Source organism: Rousettus aegyptiacus, unplaced genomic scaffold (genome assembly GCF_014176215.1).
Source record: "Rousettus aegyptiacus isolate mRouAeg1 unplaced genomic scaffold, mRouAeg1.p scaffold_m13_p_7, whole genome shotgun sequence".
Lineage (NCBI taxonomy): Eukaryota > Metazoa > Chordata > Mammalia > Chiroptera > Pteropodidae > Rousettus > Rousettus aegyptiacus.
In genome coordinates this window covers 63,531,200-63,554,813 of record NW_023416310.1, presented here as the reverse complement: position 1 = coordinate 63,554,813, position 23,614 = coordinate 63,531,200, and the positions used below count along the sequence as shown (strand labels likewise).

The following is a 23,614-nucleotide window of genomic DNA, read 5'->3' as shown; positions in this document are numbered from 1 at the left end:
CATGACACACTAAAGAAAAAAATACTGGAACCAAAATAGTTTTTTTTTTTTCTAGTGATAGGATTCTAGATGTGTTTTTATTGCCTTCTTTTTGCTTATATACATTGTTTAATTTTTGTGCAATGAGATTTTTTCCTAATTAATGATATTATTCCATGACATTATTCCAATTAGATAAACTTCTGTTCACTTTGCTTTGGAAAAGGAGGAGTATTCAAGTCCAACAGATGAATCTCCATGGGGGTTCAGTAAACCGTACTCTGCAGGGGACATCAGAGAAGGGGAGAAGATGCTCTGAGAACTGTTAAATAAGGATTTAGGGGACCCACACTAATATTTGGCTCAGGATGCAAACCACTGCCTTGTGGATTACAGTAATTTTCTCATATGAAGTTAAATCTTTACAAGGAAAAATTGCATTAAGGTTATTAGGAAGATTTCAAGTGATGATCTGTGTGAGCTGTTTATTTTCTAACCTGAAGTGATAATTGCCTCTTTGTGACATCATAATTGGTTGCTGGAGACCTGATTATCATGTCACCAACAGAGGATTAAGCCTTCAGGTAAGGAGGAAGCTGCAGGAGCAGAAGAATCCCACGAAACCAGGATTCGATTTTTATGCAAATGTAAAAGTTAATAAAGTCAAAGCAGGAAAGCTGACAATTTTACTTTCACAGTGTTTCTGTTATCCTCCCCAAACAGGTACACAATATTTTCTAGGAGCTGCAAGTTCGCTTTTAATTTCCTCCAACCTAAAACCAACACGCTTTCCGATTACTGAGTCAGTGACAGGACTCACAGTCATAGCACTGTATTTTTCACAGGGGTGGTGGCTGTGAGGGTGGGCCAAGGACAGACTAGTGTTCATTAGGGTTGGGGGGAGGCAGGTGGTGGGAGGCAAGCTTGAGAAAGCTATGACTCTATGGCTAATATTCAGCGTTTAAAGATAAAATGTAGCCAACTATATTCAATTAGCTGATGTTTTTCATAGATATAAACAGAGCTTTAAGTATTTCCTTGCTGAAAGCAATGTTGCTTTGTTTATTCCTTTTTTTTTTTTTTTTTTTTTTTACCAACTGAAATTCTTTGACTTAATGAGTAGATATTTTGCATTGGGATATTTAATCAAGACATTAACATAAGTTGATTTAAGACAAGTTTGAGATCCACTAACAATAATTGTATGGTTGTCCTTCTGGTAGCTGTAGGGCGTCATATTTTGTTCAAACATCATTAAACATCTTAGCTCTTATGGTACAACTTTAACACAATATGAGTTTTGACGTTTTACTAACACTGGTATGCTCTGTGCACCCACCATTCCACTGGAATTATTTATTCCATTCATATTAATTTTGGTCACAAATCTAACTGATGGAGGGGTCTCTGGTATTTAGGTCCACTTTTACTTTCAGGCTATATGTTCTGTTTTCATAATTTGTCAAAAGTCAGACTTTGCACCCTGTGGAGACCACCATTTTCTCCTGCAGCTCGACAGACCCTGTTTATTCTTTTTCTATTAGGAAGGGCACCATCGACTTTCTTCCTCCTCAGTGTTTTCATGTTGTTAAGATCATTGTACATAAGGTAAAACCTCAAATAATGAGAAGGCTCAAGGTTTAGGCTGTGGATTCTAGTTAACAACATACACTGGTTAACTGAGGATTAAAATAGAAAGACTTTTGTTTCACCCCGATTATTGAAAATATATTTACAGGTGAAGGTTCTGGATAGGTGGGCTCTAGTTAATTGACATTTTATTTTATCTGTCCTTTAGATTAGGTCTAAGACATTGTTTTCCACTTAAAAGGTCAGACCTTAACAACTGCAGAAAAGGCATGTGGGCTGTGAATATTACCTCATTGTGGAAGGAGCTGGATCAAATGACTTTAGGGGATGCCAGTCATTCTTTTTTGAGAGTGTAGATTTTCTGTTAATAAGGTTTTCTTTCCTCAACACTTCGAGCTGCTTCAGAAGGTAATTTCACTTTTGCCATGCCTATAACTTAAATCAGAGTAGACTAGGTTCATGACATGATAACCGACAACTCCATATCTCAATGACTTAGCACTTAAAAGTTTATTTCTTGCTCACTCAAAGTCCTTTATTACCCAAAGGCAGCTGTTGTCTATGTGAGGACTTAGAGATCAAGACTGTCAAACTCATAACTCTGCCATCTTCACTTAAAGCCTCCAGCATAACCACCAAAGAAAAGGCAGGAAATGGGAGACTAGCACATAGGCTTTTCACTGCCATATCTGGGAAGATACCTAGTTACCACTTCTGCAAATATTTGTGCCCAGATCTAGATACATGGCCCCACACAACTACAAGGGGCTAGAAAGTATACTTTAATGTGTTTCCATCAGGGATGGATATGAAAACAGATTTAGTGAGCCCATAGAACCATACCTTATACATCAGACTCTTTAAATGCTATGAGAAGAAATAAATGCTTCTGTTGAAAAGGTATGAGACTTTGAAAACTGTAACACTCTATAGAACAAAGGTCAAGGTGTGGTCTTCAGACAACCCACATAAAGTCATATGTGTGCACCCCAGATCTGTAAAACCAGAATCTCTGGGATGGGAGCCCAAGAATCTGTATTTTAACAACCTTGCCAGGTAAGTATTCTATACATTAAACTTTGAGAAATACTGTATAAGGTACTCCTAAAAAAAGGAGGGAGGTTCTACTACCAGAGTTTTAAAAACCGGTGTTCTGCATTATCCACCTGGTTATTCACAAAATATTCTGATCTATGAAAGACCCTGACCGAAAGGCTTTAGAGGGATTTCCAGTCATGGCAGCGTAAGGAGGGTGGCCAAAACTCTCAAAAAACACAGATAAAACTGGACAGAATTGTCTGAAATGACAATCTCAGGGCACTAAAAATCAAACAAAGACAGACAACAAATTTAGAAGCATTCTTAAAAAAAGTGCTTGTGTTTCCAGCAGGAATCTGGTACAGACTCAGTTGGGAATGAAGAAGGTGTCAAAGACTACCCTTGACCAAGAATTCCCCCACTAAGCCCCCAAACCTGCTCCTTTGCTATAAATCTCCACTTGTTCTTGCTGTATTTTGAATTGGGTCCAGTTCCATACTGAGGTCTCTTTTCCTTATTGCAATAGTGCCTGAATAAAGTGTGCTTTTGAATGCTACCTGGCCCTGGTTTCTTTAACGAAGCAAAACCTGCAGCTTTACTACCCTGAGACAAAAGACTCAATTAGGGCAAGCAGTGGACAGATCAGAAATTTAACAGGAAAATAGTAGAAAAGAGAAAGTCATGGAAAGACTAAGATAAGCCCTCCACATATCTCTAGGAGACTGGAAAACTATTCAGCATGGGGAACACCCAAGATAATCTGGAAAAAGTGGAAGTTCAGACTTGAGATATAGCTGCAACTTATAATGTATTCCCCAACCCACACACAGGCCGCTCAGCAGAAGATGTAAGCTTAATGCACTTGAGGTGCTTGAGTGCTGCCTAAGGCATTGCTTGACATATAGCTATATAGACACAGGGCCAACCTTTGGGAAAAGCAGGCTATCTATACATATATACAAAATTTATTTATTTATTTATTTATTTATTTATTTATTTATTTATTTATTTATTTTTAGGATAAGCAACCCTGGATTGACCTCACAGATTGCAAGGGCCTTATCAGGTTATAATCCTTTATTTTTTATTTTTTATGCCTACATCACCTGGTTTTCCCAGGCGGTCCCCCATCCAAGTACTAACCAGGCCCGACCTTGCTTAGGTTTTAAGATCAGATGGGATCGGGCTTGTTCAGTGTGGCATGGCTGTAGACCACAAAAATCTTAGTAGAGACATCTACTGTACACTGTAGGGGAGATAGATTCTAGAGTTTAAGCCCAGGAAATAATGAAAAACAACAACAATCTCAAGAAAAATAAAACAGAATCAAGAATCGCTACAGTTTATTATCTAAAATGTCCAGTTTCTGTTTTAAAATTTACTAGACTGAAATGAAAACAAGAAGGAGTTACTCATACTTAGGGAGAAAGGGAGGGCAATATAATGGGTCCAGATTTGGGATTTAGCAGAAAGATTTCAAAGCACCTATTATAAACACGTTCAAAAAATTAAAAAAAAAAATATGACAATGACTCAACAAACAGAGAAGCTCTATGATGATCAGAAAATATAAAAATAATTAAAATTTAATTTTAAAGTTGAAAATAAACAAAATGAAAAAAAATTACTAGATGGGCCCAACAGCAGATTTCAGATGGGAAAAGAATAAATCAGTGAATTCAAAGATTGATCAATAGAAATTATTCAGTATAAAGAATAAAGAACAGAGACAAAATAAGACAAATGAAGGGACTCAGCTATTTATCAGACAAAATCAATCATGGAAGGAGAAAAGAGGGAGAAAACATTTCAAAAATAACTTCACAAATTAAATTAATTAAAAATATTAATTTGTGGGTTCAAGATAGTCAACAGCCCTCATATAGAAAAAACACAAAGGGATCCCAACCTAGACTCATAGTCATCCAGTTGTAAGCAAAAGAAATTGAGAAAAATTAAGAAATATTTTATATTTAAACACAAACTAGATTGAAATTAAAAGTTAGAAAAAGTATGCCATGGAACCAGTAACCATTAGAGAGCTGGAGAGGCTATATTAATATCAGGAAAAATTGAATTCAAGAAAAGAAATATTACTAGAAACAAAGAGGAACATTTCATCGAGAAGAAATAACAATGACAAATTTATATGTACCTAATAACAGGACCTAAAATTATATGAAACCAAACCTAAATGAATTGAAATAAGAAATTAACTCAACATTTATAGTTGGGAATCCCAATACTCTTCTCTCAGGAATTTATAGAATAGTTAACAGAAAAATCAATAAGGATACAGAAGATCTGATAGCACTGTAAACCAAATTGACTTAACTGACATGTATATAATATTCCACTAAACAACAGAAGAATTAATATTCTTCTCAAATGCACATGGGACACCCTATAGGATTCTATAGTTTTTGCTCCAACTAAATAAAAATTGAATTGGAAATTGATAATAGAAATCTCATGAAACCTGCCATAGAAAGAGTCTCCTTAATCTTTTAGGAAATATGGGAACAAATCTCCACAACCTTGTATTCAGCAAAGCTTTTTTAAATATGACACAAAAATATGAGTGACAAAATTAAAAATAAGATAAATTATTCCAAAATTCCAAACCTTTGTGCTTTAATGAATACATCAAAAAAGTAAAAATATAACACACAGAAGAAGAGAAAAATAGAAAATATAATTAAAAAAAAAAAGAAAAAAATAACGAACTTTAAAAATGGTCCAAGGACCTGAATAAACATTCTTCCAAAGATAATATAGAAATGGTCAACAAGCACAAGAAAAGGCACTCAACATCATTAACATCAGAGAACTGTCAATCAAAATAACATTGAGATACCACTCTACCTGCTAGAATGGCTATAAATAGCCAATAGTAAAAAAAAAAAAAAAAAAAGATTATAACAAGAATTGTCAAGAATGTGAAGAAACTGGAACCCTTATATACTTCTGATGAGATTGTAAAATGGCGTGGCCACTTTAGAAAATAATCTTATAGATTAAACATAGCCACCACATGACCCAGCAATTCTACTCCTTAAATTGTTCTCACTACCAGGTATAACCAGGTATACACAAAAAAAATGAAAATACATATTCACACGAAAACTTACACATGAATATTCAAGCAGCACTAATCTTAACAGGACAACAATGAAAGCAATCCAAATGTTCACAAACTATTGAATAAGAAAAATGTAATTCAGAATGTGGAATAACCATTCAGCAATAAAACTAAATGAAAGATTGATATATGGGACAACATGGATGAAATTTGAAAACATCATACTAAGTGAAATAAGCCAGTCACAAAAGAAAACACATGGTATTTTATTTAGATGAAATGCCCAGAATAGGCAAATCCATGAGGGCAGAAAGTAGATTAGTGATTACCTAGAGCTGGGGTGGGGAAAACTGAGGTGAAGTGTAAGGTGACTACTAATGGGTATACAGTTTATTTGAGGGATGATAAAAGTATTCTAAATTTGATTGCGATCCTTGAGAGTTGCACAACTTTACGAATATACTAAAACCCAGCAAGTTGTCAAAAAAGAAAATCCAAAGTGAATGCAATATGTTTCACACTCTAGTTGGTGTCATAGAGTCTGACTATTGAGCATCCAGTGGGATAAGAAGATAAGTCATCCCCTACAGAGCCCAGAACAGTGCTTACATATATCAGGCAGTCAAATGTTAGTTCGACATTGACAAGTCTCAAAACAGAATTTAAAACAGAACAAATTCCACGTTTTCCTTGTGCTTTATTCTAACTCTCTCTGGCCACTGATATGGAAGACATTTCAGAATTTGTCTGACCTCTGAAGTTAACTTTCTGAATTCTATGAAACCAAGATTTCCAATTGCTAGAATGCCACATACCAGAGGTAACCTGCAGGAAGCCAGACCTTTGTGTCCAGGTGTACAGGATTAGTTTCAAGCCTCCAGGGAGTATTTTGACATCATGATGCTGGGTTGCTTTACATAGTTTCCAGATTGCATTGACCAGAAATTTTCTTCAGCCTGTAGCAGGCTCCCGTTCATCTCTGTAAGCTGCAGATAGATTACCAAAGCTGGTATCATCCTTTACATATCTTATATATGTGCCGGCCTCCTCTGCAGCCCACCAGGCCACACTGAAGGCACAGCTATTCACAGACACACCACAGAGCCTAGAGCCCCAAGATGGTGGTGGCCACAGCTGTTCCCAAACCATTGGTCTTGTCTCCATCAGTTGTCCTTTGCATGTGAATTGGTACTAATGGGGAGACAATACCCTCAGGCCTGTCTGTTCTTTACCTGACCCCTCCTTCCTCTTCTGCAGGAGCCCCAGCTAAGTCTTCAGCCAAAACTCCTGCATATGTGTCTTTTCCTTATTCAACTGTAAACTTCTTGAGAAAAGGGTGTCTCTCTTTAGCCTTCTTTTTATGTTCCCATATTGAGCATCTTCTATAAAATGGGTACTGGTAATGTATCTTTTGGAACGGCTACCACTATTAGCCAGAGACTACCTGGGACTCTCAAAAACAGAACAAAACAAAACAAAAAAACAAAACAAACAGATTTTTTCTGCTATTTCTGGTAGAAGAAAGTAGATTGTAACAACCAAAAGGATTGTTTCAGGAATTTTTTTAAAATTGTAAAACTCTTCTGGGATACATCCAGGACAGTGTGTTGACAGAAGTGATCCTTATGGTTTAATTTGGAGAGGAATGGGTGCTTACCACATTCTCCTGAAATTTCACCTATAGAGATTAATTTTTAGCTCAACAATTCTCCCATTGTGAAAATGTGAATTCTAGAGAAACAGGTGACGCATTAAAGTTACATGGTTTTTACTATTGCAGTGTGAATTAATTGATTGCTTTTCTCACATGACAGATCATGACTCATGAGAACTTGTTCTTGACCAAGATACAGAGACCGGAGCCCACAGGTTTATTAGTGGAGGGCGGTAGGTAGAGCCAGGCAGCACAGCGATGGTGTTGGTACAGAGTGTGCAGGGGGACCCGAGAAGCTGGCAATCAGCCTGAGGACACAAGTACCTCTCAGAAGAGACAGTAAAGGCAAGATAACAGAGGGTAAGAGAGTGCTGAAAAGCAGAGGGAGGCACACCTGCTTCCAAATATACTCAGAGATGTACAGGGCTACTGGAGTACAGGTTCTCCACAAGAATGCTCCATTTCAAGCCTGTCTAGCATGGTAGCCAAGCCTATTGCTGAGGTGTCTAAATCAGCTCACCTTGGTCTCCTGTCACTCCAAGTGGTTGCTCCTCAAATCTGTTAGAGGTTCCTTAAACTCTATCTGAAGTATCCTCTGCATTCTCAGAAATACATTCCTGACTCCTCCCTCACACCGTGATAGATGCTCCCTCAAGCCTACAGCACCTTGGCTTTTTGGTCTCAGAACCTCATCTACCTTGGTGGCTTTGTGCCTCCCCAGTGACCCTCTTTCCCCCGGTGTTGGACCACAAGGGCCTGGAGACCAAAACAATGTTATTTGCCATTGCATTCTCTGTGTTAAGCATAGAGGAGACCCTCAAAAAATATTAATAAAAACATTTTTTGAAGGAAGACATGTTTATTGTATTGTGTTTACAAAAACGTACAGTGGATCAGTCTTTATTTCTCTGAGTAAAGAAACCATCGACTTTGGGGAAAGTATTATTTTCTAAGGGCTTTGCTATAATGGCTTCTTTCTCAGTAGAGAGCTATTTATGAATACGCTACAGGCCCCAGGGATTCATGGTCAGGCCAGAAAGAAGAGTAGAAATGTGTTTCTGAGTGGAAATTTATGACTAGCCCTAATCTGGAGAATGTATAAAACAGTTGGGGGAATAGGATGATGAAATGTGTTCAACATGCGTGAACTGACCAATGAGTGACTTGGGAGAAAAGATGAAGGGAGATCTTAACAAGAAAGGCAGAGCCTGGGCCAAGAGTGCACGGGCTTGCTGAGCACCTACCACAAACTCAGCCTGGATAGGAAACTCGAATTCTCACTTACAATTGCCATCTTCTGATGATGGGGAGATTGCGGCAGGATGGGGCATAGAGAGTAAGGTCAAGGACTTGAGAATGTTGAGCCAAGGGTAGCAGCAAGCAGGGAGGGGTGAAAGTCGGCCCACCTGACAGATGGAGGGCATGGAGTAAATGCATTTTCTGCTCTAAAGGGCTTTGGAAATAAGACATTCCTGTTCCTCTCACATTCTCCTGGAGAGTTCAAAGCCTCTATACACATGAGTTCTCAATTTCCAAGGCACTGAAGCGAAGTAAAACATGTCTTTCCCACCTGTAGTTCCATTGACAAATTATTTACGAATCTAGAAAACCATTTTTATGGCCCTTTGAAGAGGTTCCTTTTGTTCTTTGTCATGTGACTAAAAAGCAGAAGCAAATCCAAACTACAGAAATAACTGCAGTATACCATGTGGGCCAGATAATGTTTGTTAATTCAGTCATCTGGTCACTTTCCATGGGAAATTTTTCTTGGCTAATAGATACACATAAGTTATTTCTTTATCACAAAGAAACGGGCACCATGAGGTTGAATTCCTCCTATACCTTCCCTGTGAGGGAGGGCAGGAATCACACAACTTAGAGCCAGGAACCCTTGAGAAGGACAGGCCACCACTAGGCCTAGGTTCCTGTTGGCTAAAGGGGAGGCCCTGTCTCTTAGGCTGGCCTTTTCTGTAAGGGACCCATGTTCTGTCAAGTCTGGGAAAATCAATCCAAACCCCAAAGGACTAAGATACTAAGAGAAGAAGGCAAAAGATCTCCAAATCTCCAAGGACAACAGCTTGTCAGGGATAACAGCTAACTTATACTTTCTTGTGTGTTTTTTAAACCTTATTTAACTTTGAAGACCGGTTGATTTTTTTTTTTATTTAAATGGATTTAAATAATGTAAATGCTAACAAACAGCCACATAAACTAGAAAACATCATTTTAATTTAAAAGATTCCAATACTGTAAATTTTTAATTAAGTACAAATTAACTTAAAACTCTAAGTTAGCCAGCATTTTTTTTATATCTCAATAGGTACTTTATAATCATGTGTTATTAATATTAGTTTCTCTACATCTTTATCTACAGTATTTACTCTGGCTGAATTTCTATAGCCCTTAATGTTGGAAAACTTGGATTCACTACTAGCATCATTTTATTTTAAATATTTCATTAAAAAATAACTTACACATACACCTCTCTAAGAGAGGTATGATGGAGACAGGGGAGTTTACAAAACAATATAGCAATGCAATTTGGACACTAACCAACTAAAGTAAGCATAGACTCCACAGGTTTAAGGGTGCCGTCCATAAAAAGACTCCCCTCCCTTCAGACACCAGCCCTAAGTTACAGAGTTCCCAGGCTGCCCACACTCCGACTGACTAACTACAAATCCAAAGGTTTCCCACAAACCTCTCAGGTTCAATAATTCACCAGAACAACTCACAGAATTTGGAAAAGCACTGTACATCTAATTGCTGTTTACTATAAAGAATACTAATCAGGATGAGCCAAAAGAAGAGAGCTTTTAGGCAAAATTTGGGCAAGTCCCAAACTCAGAGCTTTCATGTCCTCTGATGATAATAAAGTGGACTTCTGCCACATCGGTGTATGTGTACCAATCAAGAAGCTTAACAGAGCTTCAATGTCCAGAGTTTTTATTGTGGTTTCCTGAAGTAGGCATGGATGATTAAATCATCAATCACATGAACTCAATCTCCAGGCCCTCTTTCCTCCCTGGAGGTTGGGCTGATATCACCTGGTCAAAGCCCCAATTCTCTAATAAGATGGTTGGTTTTTCAGGCATACTCTGTGCTAAATAATCTTATTAGCATAAACTCAAGTGTGGCCTCAGGGACCCTGTATGAATTACAAAGATACTCCCGTCACTTGGGAAATTCCAAGGGTTTCAGAATCTCCCTCCTAGGAACCAAGGACAAAGACCAGACAAATTCTTGTTGCACAGAGAGAATTGCCTTAAACATCAGAGACCTGACTTAGAAGCCTTATTTCACTTCTCACCAGTAGTGCAACCTAGATAAATACTGAAATTTGTCTGAAGGATAATTCCTTCTAGATATAAATTAGATGGGTTAATAAATAACCAGTCAAATATCTGACACAAATTGTCAGTCATTTGTTTATACCATTCATTTACATATTTACTTATTAAGCAAGTATCTGAAGTTATTAAGTGCCAAGCATGGTTTAAAGTGCCACCAAATGTGACCTGCAATTGATTTCCATAAGGCTAGTAGGGAGACATTACCCAAGAATGAATACTTCTGAATCTGGGGAAAATATCCTTCGTGTAGTATTGGAAGTTAGTTAGGGGCAGGGTACAGAGTGGGGTGGGGTGAGGTGGGGTGGGGTGGGGAGGGTGGCTAACATTATCGGTGGCTCCCAATCTGTGCATGAGCCAGGGAAGCAGTGACTGCAGTTGGGTGCCTGTCTTCAAGTCATTCCTTGAATCCTCACACCAACCCAGAGAATAGATGCCCTAATTGAAGGGTGAGGCAAACAAAGAGGTTGAGCTCCATGGACTATGAATGTACAGAGCCAGTGAGTGAGGGGCTGGAATTGAACCCAGTCTTCCTAACCACGAAGTCCACCAACTCTCCCTCCATTACACCATACCTAACATCACTCTCACATAGGACTGTCCCCAAGGCTGACAGCTCTCTGGAGGTTTGGCTTTAGGACGTTCAGGCATTTAAAGGACACTACCTCTTTTAAGGGACAAGATTTCTGTTGAACCTTGGGCAGCAAGTGGACCACATTAAAGGGTGACACGCTCCCCCCCAAATGTGTATTTTCTCAGTTGAACTGGGAGTATTTCTTCACTCATTTTTTCCTTTTTCCATTAGGAATAGAGACTCAAATATCTTTTATCTCTGCATCCACTTCCCCAGGTGAGAGATTAATAGCTAGCCCATAGTATTAGTTATTATTGCTATACATTGGATTACCCCCAAACTGAGCAGCTGAAGACAACAAACATTTATTATCTCACAGAATTTGAGAGGGTTAGTAATCCATGAGTGCTTTAATTGGGAAGTTCTGAATTTTGGATTTCTCAGGAAGTTGCAGTAAAAGTGTTGACTGGGGCTGCAATCATCTAAAGGCTTGACAGGGGCCGGATCACTCACTTATCAACTCACTCAGATAACTGTAAGTAAAAGGCCTCAATTTCTCACCAAAAAGACCTTTCCACATGCCCACTCACATCAACCATGGTAGCTGCTTTCCCCAGAGTGAGTGAATGAGTGATAAGACCGGAGGCAGGGGGCACAATCAAGTCAGGAGTTTCAGTACCTTTTATAACGTAGTCTCAAAAGTAATATACCAGCACTTTTGTTGTATTTTCCTGATCACACAGACTAATTCTGATATAGATATTGGAGAGAACCAGTAGGAGGCATAAGTAATTGGGGGACATCTTAGAGATTGGATACCACTGTCCCCTTTCCCCAATTACCAATGATTCATGTCCCTCCTACATGTAAAATACATTCATACTTTCCCAAGATCCATGCCCCTAACTCTGCCAAATATTACCCCATTACAACATCAGCTTAAAGTCCAGGTCCCATCATCAAAATCAGGCCCAAGTGTGACATAGACAAATTATCTGTCCCTCACAAACCTAACATTTAGTGGAAACAGGTAGAGGACAGCTGTATAGACATTCATATTCCAAAAGAAGGAAAATGGGAGCACGAGGGAGACGCTGGTCCATAGCAATTCTGAAATCCCACTAAGGCAGTTCCTGAATTAGGCCTCAGTTCCACACCTGCCCAGAAATAGTGCATGGATCTTGGTTCCATCCTTTAAGTCATCTTTCTTTTTCATGACAGGTAACACATGATATGTAATATGAGTAGTTTTCTCAGCCTCCTCTGCTTCTAAAGTTAGGGGGACCAAAAGCTTTTTTCATTTTAACCTGTCTGTGTCAACCTAAGGTGATGGTATTTCTGGGGATATAATTCTCTTTAAAACGTGAATCCCATGTGATTCTAATTGAGATTTATTCTGTTAGACAAAAGCTATGCCTATAATTCACTTCAATATAGCCCTTTCCTACCCTGGATTTCTGCTGAGGAATAGTACTTTTAAGCTTCTTAGACATTCTATTGTATGGTTGAAAGGGTCTATGAAACATACCCTTAAAGTTTTAGAGGGCCTTTTCTTCCCTGAATAAATGGTACTCTGAGGCATTATCTTTGATATTCCTGGGGTCTTAACAAAGGATTTTACAGTGACATACTTGTTTTCATCTCTGGATATGCTTTTCTGAGAGTGTACTGTATTTGATCTTTGCTCAGAAGCTATTTCTTAATTTCAGCATCAATTGCCATCTGGAGAGGATGGGAATCTTAGAAAACAGCAAATCTTGGCTCTTTCCCCCACAATGCATGTCTCTTTCATATTTTACTATAAGTAACAAGGAGAAAGAAGGTAGTACTTTCAGTTCTCTGCCTGGTCATCTCCTTTGATATATCACCCAGTTTATTAAATACATTTCCTAACTTCTACATTACAACAGGCAATAGCATTGCTAAACTTTCTGCCACTGCATAATACCAATCCCCTTTCCTCCAGTACCCAGTAAAATTTTACTCACTTTCCTTTAAGTCCTCACCAGCAGCCTCAAATTTAAATTCTTCTTTCTGTAAAGTCCTCCCATTAGCACTCAGTGCCTAGTTCTAAAGACACCCTCGTATTTTAGGTATTTCTTATGGCAGTATTCTACTTCCAGGGACCAAAATCTGTGTTAGTTATCTATTATTGTGTAGCCTCAAAACATAGTAGCTGAAGATGACAAATGTTAAAATGTCTAAGAGTCAGAAACCGAAGTGGTATAGCTAGCTGTGTCTGGCTCAGGCTCTCTCATTTCGTTGTAGTCACATCACTGGCAGGGGTTGCAGCTATCTGAATACTTGGGTGGGACTGGAAGATGATGTGTCTATTGGCAGATTTCAGTTCTTCATTACATGGACTTCTCGTGACATGCCGATTGGCTTTCAACAGAAAGAGTCTTATGAGAGAGAGAGAGAGTGACCAAGCCAGAATCTGCAACGTCTTGTAAAACCTCATTCCAGAAGTGGCATGACATCACTTCTGCCATATTGGACAACAGTGAGTACAACATGGAGATGAGCACAAAGGAAACAACATGAGGTGAAGACCACTGGGAGCTAAGTGACAAGTCTGCTAATTGCTGACACCTGCGCTTACAGGTGTCCCACTGCAGCAGACCCACAGTGGTTTCTCTAGTCTGCTCAAAGCTTGTCTCAAACCCACTATTAATATCAAAGGGTTGAGCCACTTCCTCTTACGAATACTGTGTATATGATCTTAATGTAATAATTCAGTTTTTAAACAGAACCATAAGCTGTTTTCTCTACCTTAGGGGAGGCCAGCAATGCTCTCTGAGGAACTGACGGAGGAAGGGAGCTTAGATCAACACCTAAGTTTCTCCCATAAAAGAAACACACTCCAAACCTACAGTCTGACCTGTGCTTCTGAATCTAATTTGGTGTCGGCTTACAGTTGGGAGGAACCAGAGTGATGGTGGCACCACTCTGTTCACATTCCATTTTTCAGCGTAGAAGTCCTGGTTGTGAGTGTTGCATGGGGGTATATGCCACATGACTCCGACTAAGACTACTATTGAGACACAGGTTGCTAAAGAGGCTCCTTAATTCAAGCCTCCACTAAGGGATGAGTGTTTCTTTCTGGGGCTTGGCAATGCAGGGGGACCTTGTCTTGGTTTCATCTGTCACCTCCCTTTCCAGATGAAACTTTCAGGCAAGTAACCTGGGCTTTTCTCTGGACTCAGGGCAGGCAGGAGGTTTCAGCTCATACTGGGAGCCAGGCCTCTGTTAAGATCACCTTTGGAGGTGCAGATTCTTTGTCTCAGCTCCAAGTGCACTGGGGGAATGAGAGGGCTAATGTAGACTTTAAAATATTTATGTTTTATATTTTTCTGATTTCTTGAACCATAAAAGTATTAAATGTTAATACAAGCATTTAAATATTGCGCTACACAAACACACATACATACGTGATCAAGGTGCTGACAAAACTGGTGGTGTCCGGTGAGAGCCCTCTTCCTGGTTCATAGATGGTGCTATCGTCTGAATGTAGTGTTGCCCCAAAATTCACATGTTGGAATCCTAACGTCCAATGTGATGGCATTAGGAGGTCAGGCCCTTGGGGGGTGATTAGCCCATGAGAGAGGAGCCCTCATTAATGGAATTAGTACTCTTATAAAAGAAACCCCACAGAGCTCCCTTACCCTTTCCACCATATGAGGATACAAGGAGAAATCTGCCACCTGTGAGAGGGTTCCTACCCAACCATGCTGCCACTTCGATCTCAGACTTCCAGCCTCCAGAATATGAGAAATAAAGTTCTGTTATTTATAAGACATCCAGTCTGTGGTATTTTGTTATAGCAGCCCAAGATGAATGGACATTTTTTTTACCATGTTCTCACATGATGGGAGAGGCAGGGAGCTCTCTGAAGCCTCTTTTATAAAGGCATTAATCCCTTGCACGAGGGCTCCACTCCCATGACCTAATCACCCCCCAAAGGCTTCACCTCCAAATGCCATCATATCAGGGACTAGGTTTTAACATATGACTTTGCGGGACACAAATATTCAGTTCCTAGCAATGCTCAAGGAGGATTTTTATTTCCCATGTACTCCAAAGGGTGGTTTTGGCTCTTTCTGCTCTTAGTCGGAAATGTATTCAGCAAAGGTAGTCAGGGCTCAGCCTGGCATGACACCTCTTGATATTTTCCTGTGAAAAGAGATGCAGCTGAATTGCTTCTTGGTAGACAACAATGTCCGCCTCTGTGTTCAAATCCTGGCTTTATCACCTGCTATTTCCACAGCTGTAGCATGGGGATAATAATAGCTACTACTTAGCATTGTTCAATCAGCGAAGACACATGAAATGAACAGCACAATTCTTGACCTGTGGTGGCCACCCAACAAACCGATCCTAGTTTTTTCTCCTTTTTAATTCTGGGTCTAAATAAACAGGAAGCAACTCCAGTTAATTCATTTCTGCTGTTTGTTTAGAAGTTACCCACTTCCTTTCTTGATATTTTTCAAAACGGTTAAAAAAATTATAACAACTTAGGGCAATGTAAACTTCTAGAGGATTACTTGAAACTGTTTTGGAATTAATATCACATCCCTTGAATGCCTTAGTAAGGAAGCCTTACTCCTGTTAAGGTCTCCTGGCAGCACAGTCCTTCGATTCTTTTTTGTCTGAGAAAGTATTTCTCCTTACTTTTGAAACGCAATTTCACAGGGTACAGAATTGTAGGTTGGTGGGTTTTTTCTTTCAGCAACACTTTAAATATTTCACTTTGCTCTCTTCTTGCCTGCCTGGTTACCTGGTTTATGAGGAGTGGAGCATAATTCTTATTATTGCTCCTCGAAAAGTAAGGTGTTTTATTTCCTGTGGCATTTTTCAAATTTTTTCTTTGCTTTCAATTTTCTGAAAGCTTTTCCTTGTTTGTTTTTGTTTTTGTTTTGCATATATCCTGCTTTGTGTTTTCTGAGCATTCATGGTTTGTTCTCTGACACTAATTTGGGGAAATTATTGTTTCAAATATTTCTTTTAAATGTTCCATTTGCTTGTTCTTTTCCATGTGGTATTCCCATTATGTGTATGTCACACCTTTCATAGCTGTCCCACAGGTCTTGGCTATTCTGTTCTGTTTTATTTTTCAGTCTTTTTGCTTTTCAGTTTTGGAAGTTTCCATTGTCATATCCTTAGGCTTAGAGATTCTTTACTCCGCCACGTTTATGCTACTAAGGATCCTATCAAAAGCATTCATTTCCATTACAATGTTTCTGACCTCTATCATTTCTTTTTGATTCTTCCTCAGAGGCCCAACCTCCTGCTTACATGACCTCTCTGTTCTGGTACATTGTCTACTTTTTCCTTTAAAGCCCTTAGTATATTCACCATAGTTTTAAAAAATTCCTTATCTGATAATTCCAATATCTCCGCCATGTCTGATTCTGGTTTTGATGCTTGTTCAGTACCTTAAAACTGCATTTTTTGCCTTTAAGTATGCCTTGTTATTTTTTATTGAAAGGTGGACATGATATATGGGGTGTAAGGAACTATTGTAATCTGGCCTTTAGTGAAGTGGTAGTGAGTGTCGGGGAAGTATGCTACAGTCCTGTAGTGAGGCCCCAGTCTTTTGGTGAACCTGTGGCCCTCATCTCAGAACCTTAAGTGTTTCCCAGTTCCCTGCCCCTGTCTTGGGGGACAAGATAGCTGGAAGGGGCTGGAGTTGGGTATTTCCCTTCCCCCAGGTAGCTTAGGCTCTGGTTAACTATCTTCTGAGGAAAGGCTTTGTTAGCAAGAATAGAGTGCTCTGTTGTATTTCAAAATGATTCCTTTTCCTCTCCCCTTGCTGGAAGTAGAATAGGACTTTTATCTTCACCGTGAGAACCTGGTAGAGTTCCAGGAGATAAAACTCACCAAAGTGGGGGGTTCCCCCATGTCTGGTTCCCCCGGAGTCTTGATCTCTGGGGCTTGTCCACACTGAGCCTCCGGTAATTCACCAGTGACAGTTCAGGGGTTCTTCCCCCCGTACTGGTTCCCTCAGAGTCTCTGCTCGTGGGTTTCCACTCAGGTGAGCTGTGATTCTCCATATCTGCCTGTCTGCCTGTCTCCATTTTGCAGGCGACAGTTTTCCCTGTGACTTTACTTTCGTGGTAAATCTAAGAAGAATTGTTGATTTTTTTCATTTTTCTCAGTTATTAGTGTAGAGTGATAGCTTCTAAGCTCCTTACATGCCGGGTTGGAAATCAGAAATGGCCTTTTTCTGGCAACATCTTCTTGCTAAATGTGTACCCACAATTTCTAGCAAAGATGTGAGAGGGCCTGATGCACTATCCTCAACAACTGCCTCAGGACTCTGTCAGTGTTTCCATGTTGGGAGCTGTGGTTTCCAGGCATGGGAGTGCGCCCTGGGGGAGGGCCAGGCTCTCCACGGGGGCGTGGGAAAGAAAGTCAGAACATTGGGTTTTATTTATTTTTATCTCAGTTTTTCATTTTTGTTTTGGTAGGTTTTACAGTGTACATAGGAACATTGATGTAAAAGTAATGTATATACTTTCTAAATAAATATACATATAATGAGGCTATATGCTCAGACATTCTTAATAATAAAAAATTGTGTTCAAATTAAAATGAGACCACTATTCTAGATATGAAGGAAGTACCATCTCTACTGCATTTGGTACCTTATAAAATACTGTGATGTAGTCCCCTCTTGACAGAGATTTACCCAAATATGTATTTTGTTTAAATGCTTGTGTCAATGAGGCTATCAGGTCTTTGGAATAACATTACACTTCGCACTGATCTCTTAGTGTTTAATGTTCATTCCTTAAATTAAAAAAAAAAATAGATCAATGTTTCTTCCTCTTCACTCCCCTGTAAAGGTTGTTATGCTGGTAAACATAAACTTAGTCTTGTCAGGAGGGAGGGCCTAGAATGCTGGTCTCCACACTGGAGAACTGCCTCCCTTTTTCTTTTATTGGTGGCAGTGGGAGGGAGTGGACATTGGCCAATGCCTACACTCTCTGGGACCCTGAGAGAATCACAATGCTGTTCTTAGGAAGCCAATAGATGGTGCTGTGTTCCTGTGCTCAGGGTGGGGCTAGCATCACAGACAGAAAGCTTGTTCCCAAAGAGAAGACAAAAAGTTGCCTCTTCTACCTGACATTTCAGTTAGGGATGCTCTGACATTGCTGTATAATCACGAAAATAGTGGCAATTTTCAATGGCGGGCATTGAAGTTGGTGAAGATTGAGAAAGCACTTTCATTTTCCTCTCAAACGCCATTTGAAACTAACTTTTGCTTAGGCTACAATTCAGGGCTTGAAGCTAGAAACATGACCAAGGCCGCAAGACACAGCCTACCATGGTGGTGGTCCAAGCAGACCCTGACAGCAGTTCTATGGAACAGCACCTGTTGCGATATATGGCAGGCACCGATTTTGCAAACGGAATGATAAAGATAGCTCTACCTACCTCCGGATTGTTGTGAAATCAAATGAGACAAGTACAGATGAGAAAGAATTTAGAAACTCTTGGAGCTTGTACATGTGGGAGGGCCCACTTGCTGTTCTGATGGCTACTTGGGTCAAACTTCATCAGCTGACCCTCTTCCCAGCCCACCCGAACTCCCCCAAGTGCCCAGAGACACTCCCTTCCTGTGGCACCACCAACAGTATCCCTCCTTTCTTTACTCATGTGCCAAAATGTGCATTTGCCTGATCTACTTATCTCTGGTGACTGACACACCTGAAGAATATTTCTGTTAAGGTTTAGGGAAGGCCAGGTAGAGATATTTAAGGGTAGAGAGTCACTTGGGCCTCCTTTAAAAATTATTGGTTTTTCAACTCTGGCTGTGCATTAGGATCACCTGGGGAGCTTTTACAACCCTTGACGCCACATAGGAACTGTGCCCAGGGCCACATCATGACTCTCATGGGCTTCTTTCTCCAATATATTTCAATAAAAATATATTGAAAATAATATTTTATGACTGCATTGGTATAAAAACAAATATGTCAATATCACATATTGAAACATTTTCTTTGACTTCAAAGTTTATTTTCTTTTTCTGACTTTAAAAAATGAAATTAAATACTTGGTGGGCCCCTAGAACTATGGTGGATCCTAGGCACTGTGCCAGCTGTGCCTAGTGGGGAAATTAACCTTGCTGAGAAGAGCTAAATCAGACTTTCTCATGTGGAATCCAGGCTACAGGGATTTACTAAGGTCTCAGGCCATTCCAGGGTAAAGCCAAGGTCAATGCCCAGTTCCAACCATTCAGAAAGAAAGACCTACTTGGCTGGACTGGTGAAAAATAGACCAGACAGGTCATCTTCCTCTATTCCTAATGGACCAATGGTTAGCCAAGTTAGACCTAAAGAGATATGGCCCAGCCTACCTCAAGCCCCTGATATTTAGGCAGGACAAAGCATCTGTATCTCTTTCATCATCACTCCTCTGAGATTCTGCCCCCTACCTGCCTGAATAGACGTCCCTAACTTAGAGTTGAAGAAACAGAAAGGTCAGCACACCCGTCTTATTTCGAGATGCAGACACAGCCCTGGTGCTGAGGTAAACACTTTAAATGTCCAAGGTCATGGAGATGGCTGAAGTAGGATGTTCCTGAGCCCTGTCCTCACATTTTACTATATGCTGCAACCCCTAGAAGGACCCCAGAAGCAGAGGCAGGACACTCCTGTGAGGGTGTCATCTTCTAGGTCCTTCCCTCTGCCCATGAGCAGGCCCAAATGTAGCCCAACTGAGGATGGCATTATCTGTAGGTCGCCTCAGAGTGGAACCACCAGACACTACTCCAGAAGCCGCCTTGTTTTGGAGACAGGTCCACTGTGTTGACACAGGGCACAGAGGGAGAAGGAAGCAAAGGTTATTAACAGCTGTGAGAGTATTCTGAAATCACAACGGCTTCAGGTGCTTTCACACAAATGCCATCCCCAGAGCCACTGTCATTCTCTCTTTCTCTTTCTCCTTCCCCATCCCTCTTTCCATCAACGAACACTCATAGAGAGCCTACTCCTAAATGTGTGGGACATTGCAAAGTGTGTCAAACAAAGAAGAATAGGCCTGTGGCTGATATCAAGGACTCAGCCCAGTGTGGGAAAAGCCCTGCACACAGGTAAATGACAGAACAGAATCGGCAGGTAACATACGCAGGGATAAAGAGTCAGGGCACATCCTGGTGCCCAGAGGCTGACTGAAGTGGGTCTCTCACATTTGAGTTGAGTTTTAAAGAAGGTTCTTTTGTTGTCATAGAGATAAGGTTGGTAGGTGATGGTGCACAAAGCAGGGCATTGAGGAGAATTCGAGTGTTCTCTAGCAATATTTACTTAAGTGTTTCCCATTATGAAGCAGGTTGTTAATTAACTGGAACCACCTTAGTTATTTTCTCAGTATCCTTTCTGCAAATGCAGCCAAGAGCCAGAGCTGATCACTTAGCCAGAGGAATTCCACTTCCCTTCTGTGTACACCCCCTGAAAGTGAATTATAATTATTGTCCAGAAACCCTGCATTTTCACAGGTTCCTCATCGAAATCACATTGGGAAGTAAGATTGGTGCATGGCTAAGACAGAGACGGAAATATTTCCTGAGAAAATGAAGAAAAAGGTTGTGGGGAAGTAAAGCTTCAAAGGTGATTAACAATATGTTTTCTTTGGAGTGGTCCTTCTCAACCACCACAATGGGCATAGCTCACATGGACTCCTCAGATCTATCGTTGCTGCTGGTTATTGTGGTGTCTCACCAAAGCCATGCCCAGTGAAGTGCAGCACAGACCCAGGGCTTCTGAAACAGGTTTCCATTTTGCATTACTATTTTTAACCATGCATAGAATAAGATTAAAGAGAAATATACCAAATGCTAACAGAATTTTTACGGTTCTTTTTCTTCTCTCTCTCATATTTTTAAAACTTTTTATTTTGACTTAGAGATTCACACAAGTTGGAAAAATAGTACAGAGAGATCCTATGTATCATTCACCAGGTTTCCCCCAATGGTTAAATCTTCCATAACTAGGGTACATTAATTGAAACCAGAAAACTGACATTAGTGCAATGCTATTAACTTGACTATAGACCTTATTTGAATTTCACCAGTTCTTTGTGTGTGTTTCTAGGGAAATTTATCACATACATAGATCTGTGTTCCTGTTTTTAAAAGCTTTTAAAATAAGAATGTGTTTGTCTTATTATAAAGAAAGTTTACTTTTAAATGCTTTGCTGATACTCTCACAGGAAATAAAAATTAAATATGTCAATTGCTAGGCACAAAAATATTTATTGTTAACACACTTAAATTTTAAATCACTGGTATCCAACTACTAGTAATTAAATTAACTAGAATATTTTCAATTGGTGGACTATTGTACAACTATATGACCTATTTGTGAAAAAGGCTGTGATAACATAGAAAGATGCTTTCAGTGAGGTGAAGTGAAAACCAAGCTACAAGACCGTGCAACTGTGGGATGATGGTTATGTAAAAAGAGATAAGTGCATGGAGGGGAAGGAGGAGACAAACAAGACAAAACTGTTCTGGTTACTTTTCCATATTTTCCAAAATATCCTATTGAGAAGGACTTCTGATTTTAACATGTGTCACCTGGGGATCTTATTAAAATACGGATTCTGACTCAATGGGTAGGGTCCTAATAGCAAGGAGAGGCCTCAGATTGTATATTTATAACAAAGTCTCAGGTGATACAGGTGCTGCTGTTCTACAAACCACACTATTTAAACAATGGATTATTTAAAAATGGACCTGTACAAATAACAAAGTGCTTCTTGGGTTTAAAACTGACCTCAAATGCCAAAACATATCAGACAAAAACAAAAAAACAAAAACAGTCCAATAAAACCCTCTCTTCACAGATTCCCCTTGGATTTTCTAAGTAACAGGAAATGAAGACTCGGCCTTGTGAAGCCCTGGATGGTGGAAATATTTTCTCAAGGTGGGAGCGTATTTTTCCACCAGTTGCTAAGTATACCTGCCTTTGGTCCAGGCTGGAGTCTTGTTGACTCATTGCTCTCCACAGGAGGCCTCATTTTGTCCCTTATCAACATGATTTCTAAAAACAGGTGTCTACCTAGACTGCAAAAAGTGGGAAAGCAAGAGCGCAGGCACCCCCGCGCATACCACCCTGTGCTCAGCAACCAGCTGCTTGGTTAAGAAAAGTAACATGAGAAGCAGGGACGCCATTTATCTCCTGGCAGCCGGCGAAGCACTGTCTTTTTCTTTTAATCTTTCAGCACAGGCTATTTCTGTTCTCATGTTGCCAAGTTGGATTACAGTACAAAACTTTCTATTTTTAAAACATCACCAAGTCTTTCTTGTGAGGCAATGAAGCAATATACGATTACTTTTACTTATTTTGTCATTTACTTGAACTTCTAAGTTCTCACACACGTTCTGTGTAGAATATATGGACTTTTTAAAATGTAAAGAAAACAAACTCCATAAGCTCCTTACCTATAATTTTTGTTGTTGTTTCATTTTGTTTTGCTTTTGCCCGGATGTCATATGCAAGTCTCTTTTTTATGAAGTTTTCATACTGTGTTAGCAATTTTGTAATATCTGCCTGATTTCACTCGATTCTTGGAGCAGCCTTGGGAGGGGGAAGGGCAGTTATCATTAATTCCATGTGGTTGGATGGGCTTGCCATGATAGCATCCCCCGACAGTTTTTGTCACTGGTAGACACCCTCTTTCTAGGGCTTGGCCCAACAGCTTGCAGGTACGTTCCATGGTGAAGGCCAATCACAGCCTAAATTGCTCTACAAACACATCTGGATGAAACAGATTCATGGAGGAGGAGGGACAAATTATTCCTAAATAGCGGTTGTATGAAATGGGATTTATGGAGAGCTCCCATCTTTAAATGGATGGCCGCAGCAAACTAACTTTTATCTCTACCCAACTTAGAAAGTGACATGAATGAGAAGTCCATTAAAACCAAACCTCTGATAAACAAATTACAGACACATACACAGTGGAATACTACAGTCTCATGAGAACAAATGCTCTAAAACCACTCTCAATACTATGAATGAACACATTCATAAACATAATGGGGTGAAAGAAACTAGAATACACATCGCATGATTCCATTTACATAAAGTGCAAAAACATAAAACAAGTCTGTGGTGTTGGAGGTGGAAGAGAGTTTGCCTCTGGGGGTGGCGAATGGAAGGGGCTTGGGGCAAGATTCTGGAAGCACCAGTAACATTTTGTCCTGACCTGGATCAATGCTGCTGTGTGTGGGAAACCCTCTGAGCTGCATGGTTACCATGAGCACACACTTCTGTATATCCTATGTCACCAAGAGTTTTTTTAAAGCCTGTTGTTAGTACTGAGAATTGACAGGATGG

General features: G+C 39.9%; 2 pseudogenes; both read right to left on the bottom strand.

Annotated features, from left to right (window-relative positions):
• Nucleotides 1–1,169: 1,169 nt before the first annotated feature.
• Nucleotides 1,170–1,439, bottom strand: LOC107509603 (annotated as a pseudogene).
• A 2,262-nt stretch (nucleotides 1,440–3,701) lies between these two features.
• On the bottom strand, nucleotides 3,702–3,820 carry LOC118606063 (annotated as a pseudogene).
• Nucleotides 3,821–23,614: the final 19,794 nt, after the last annotated feature.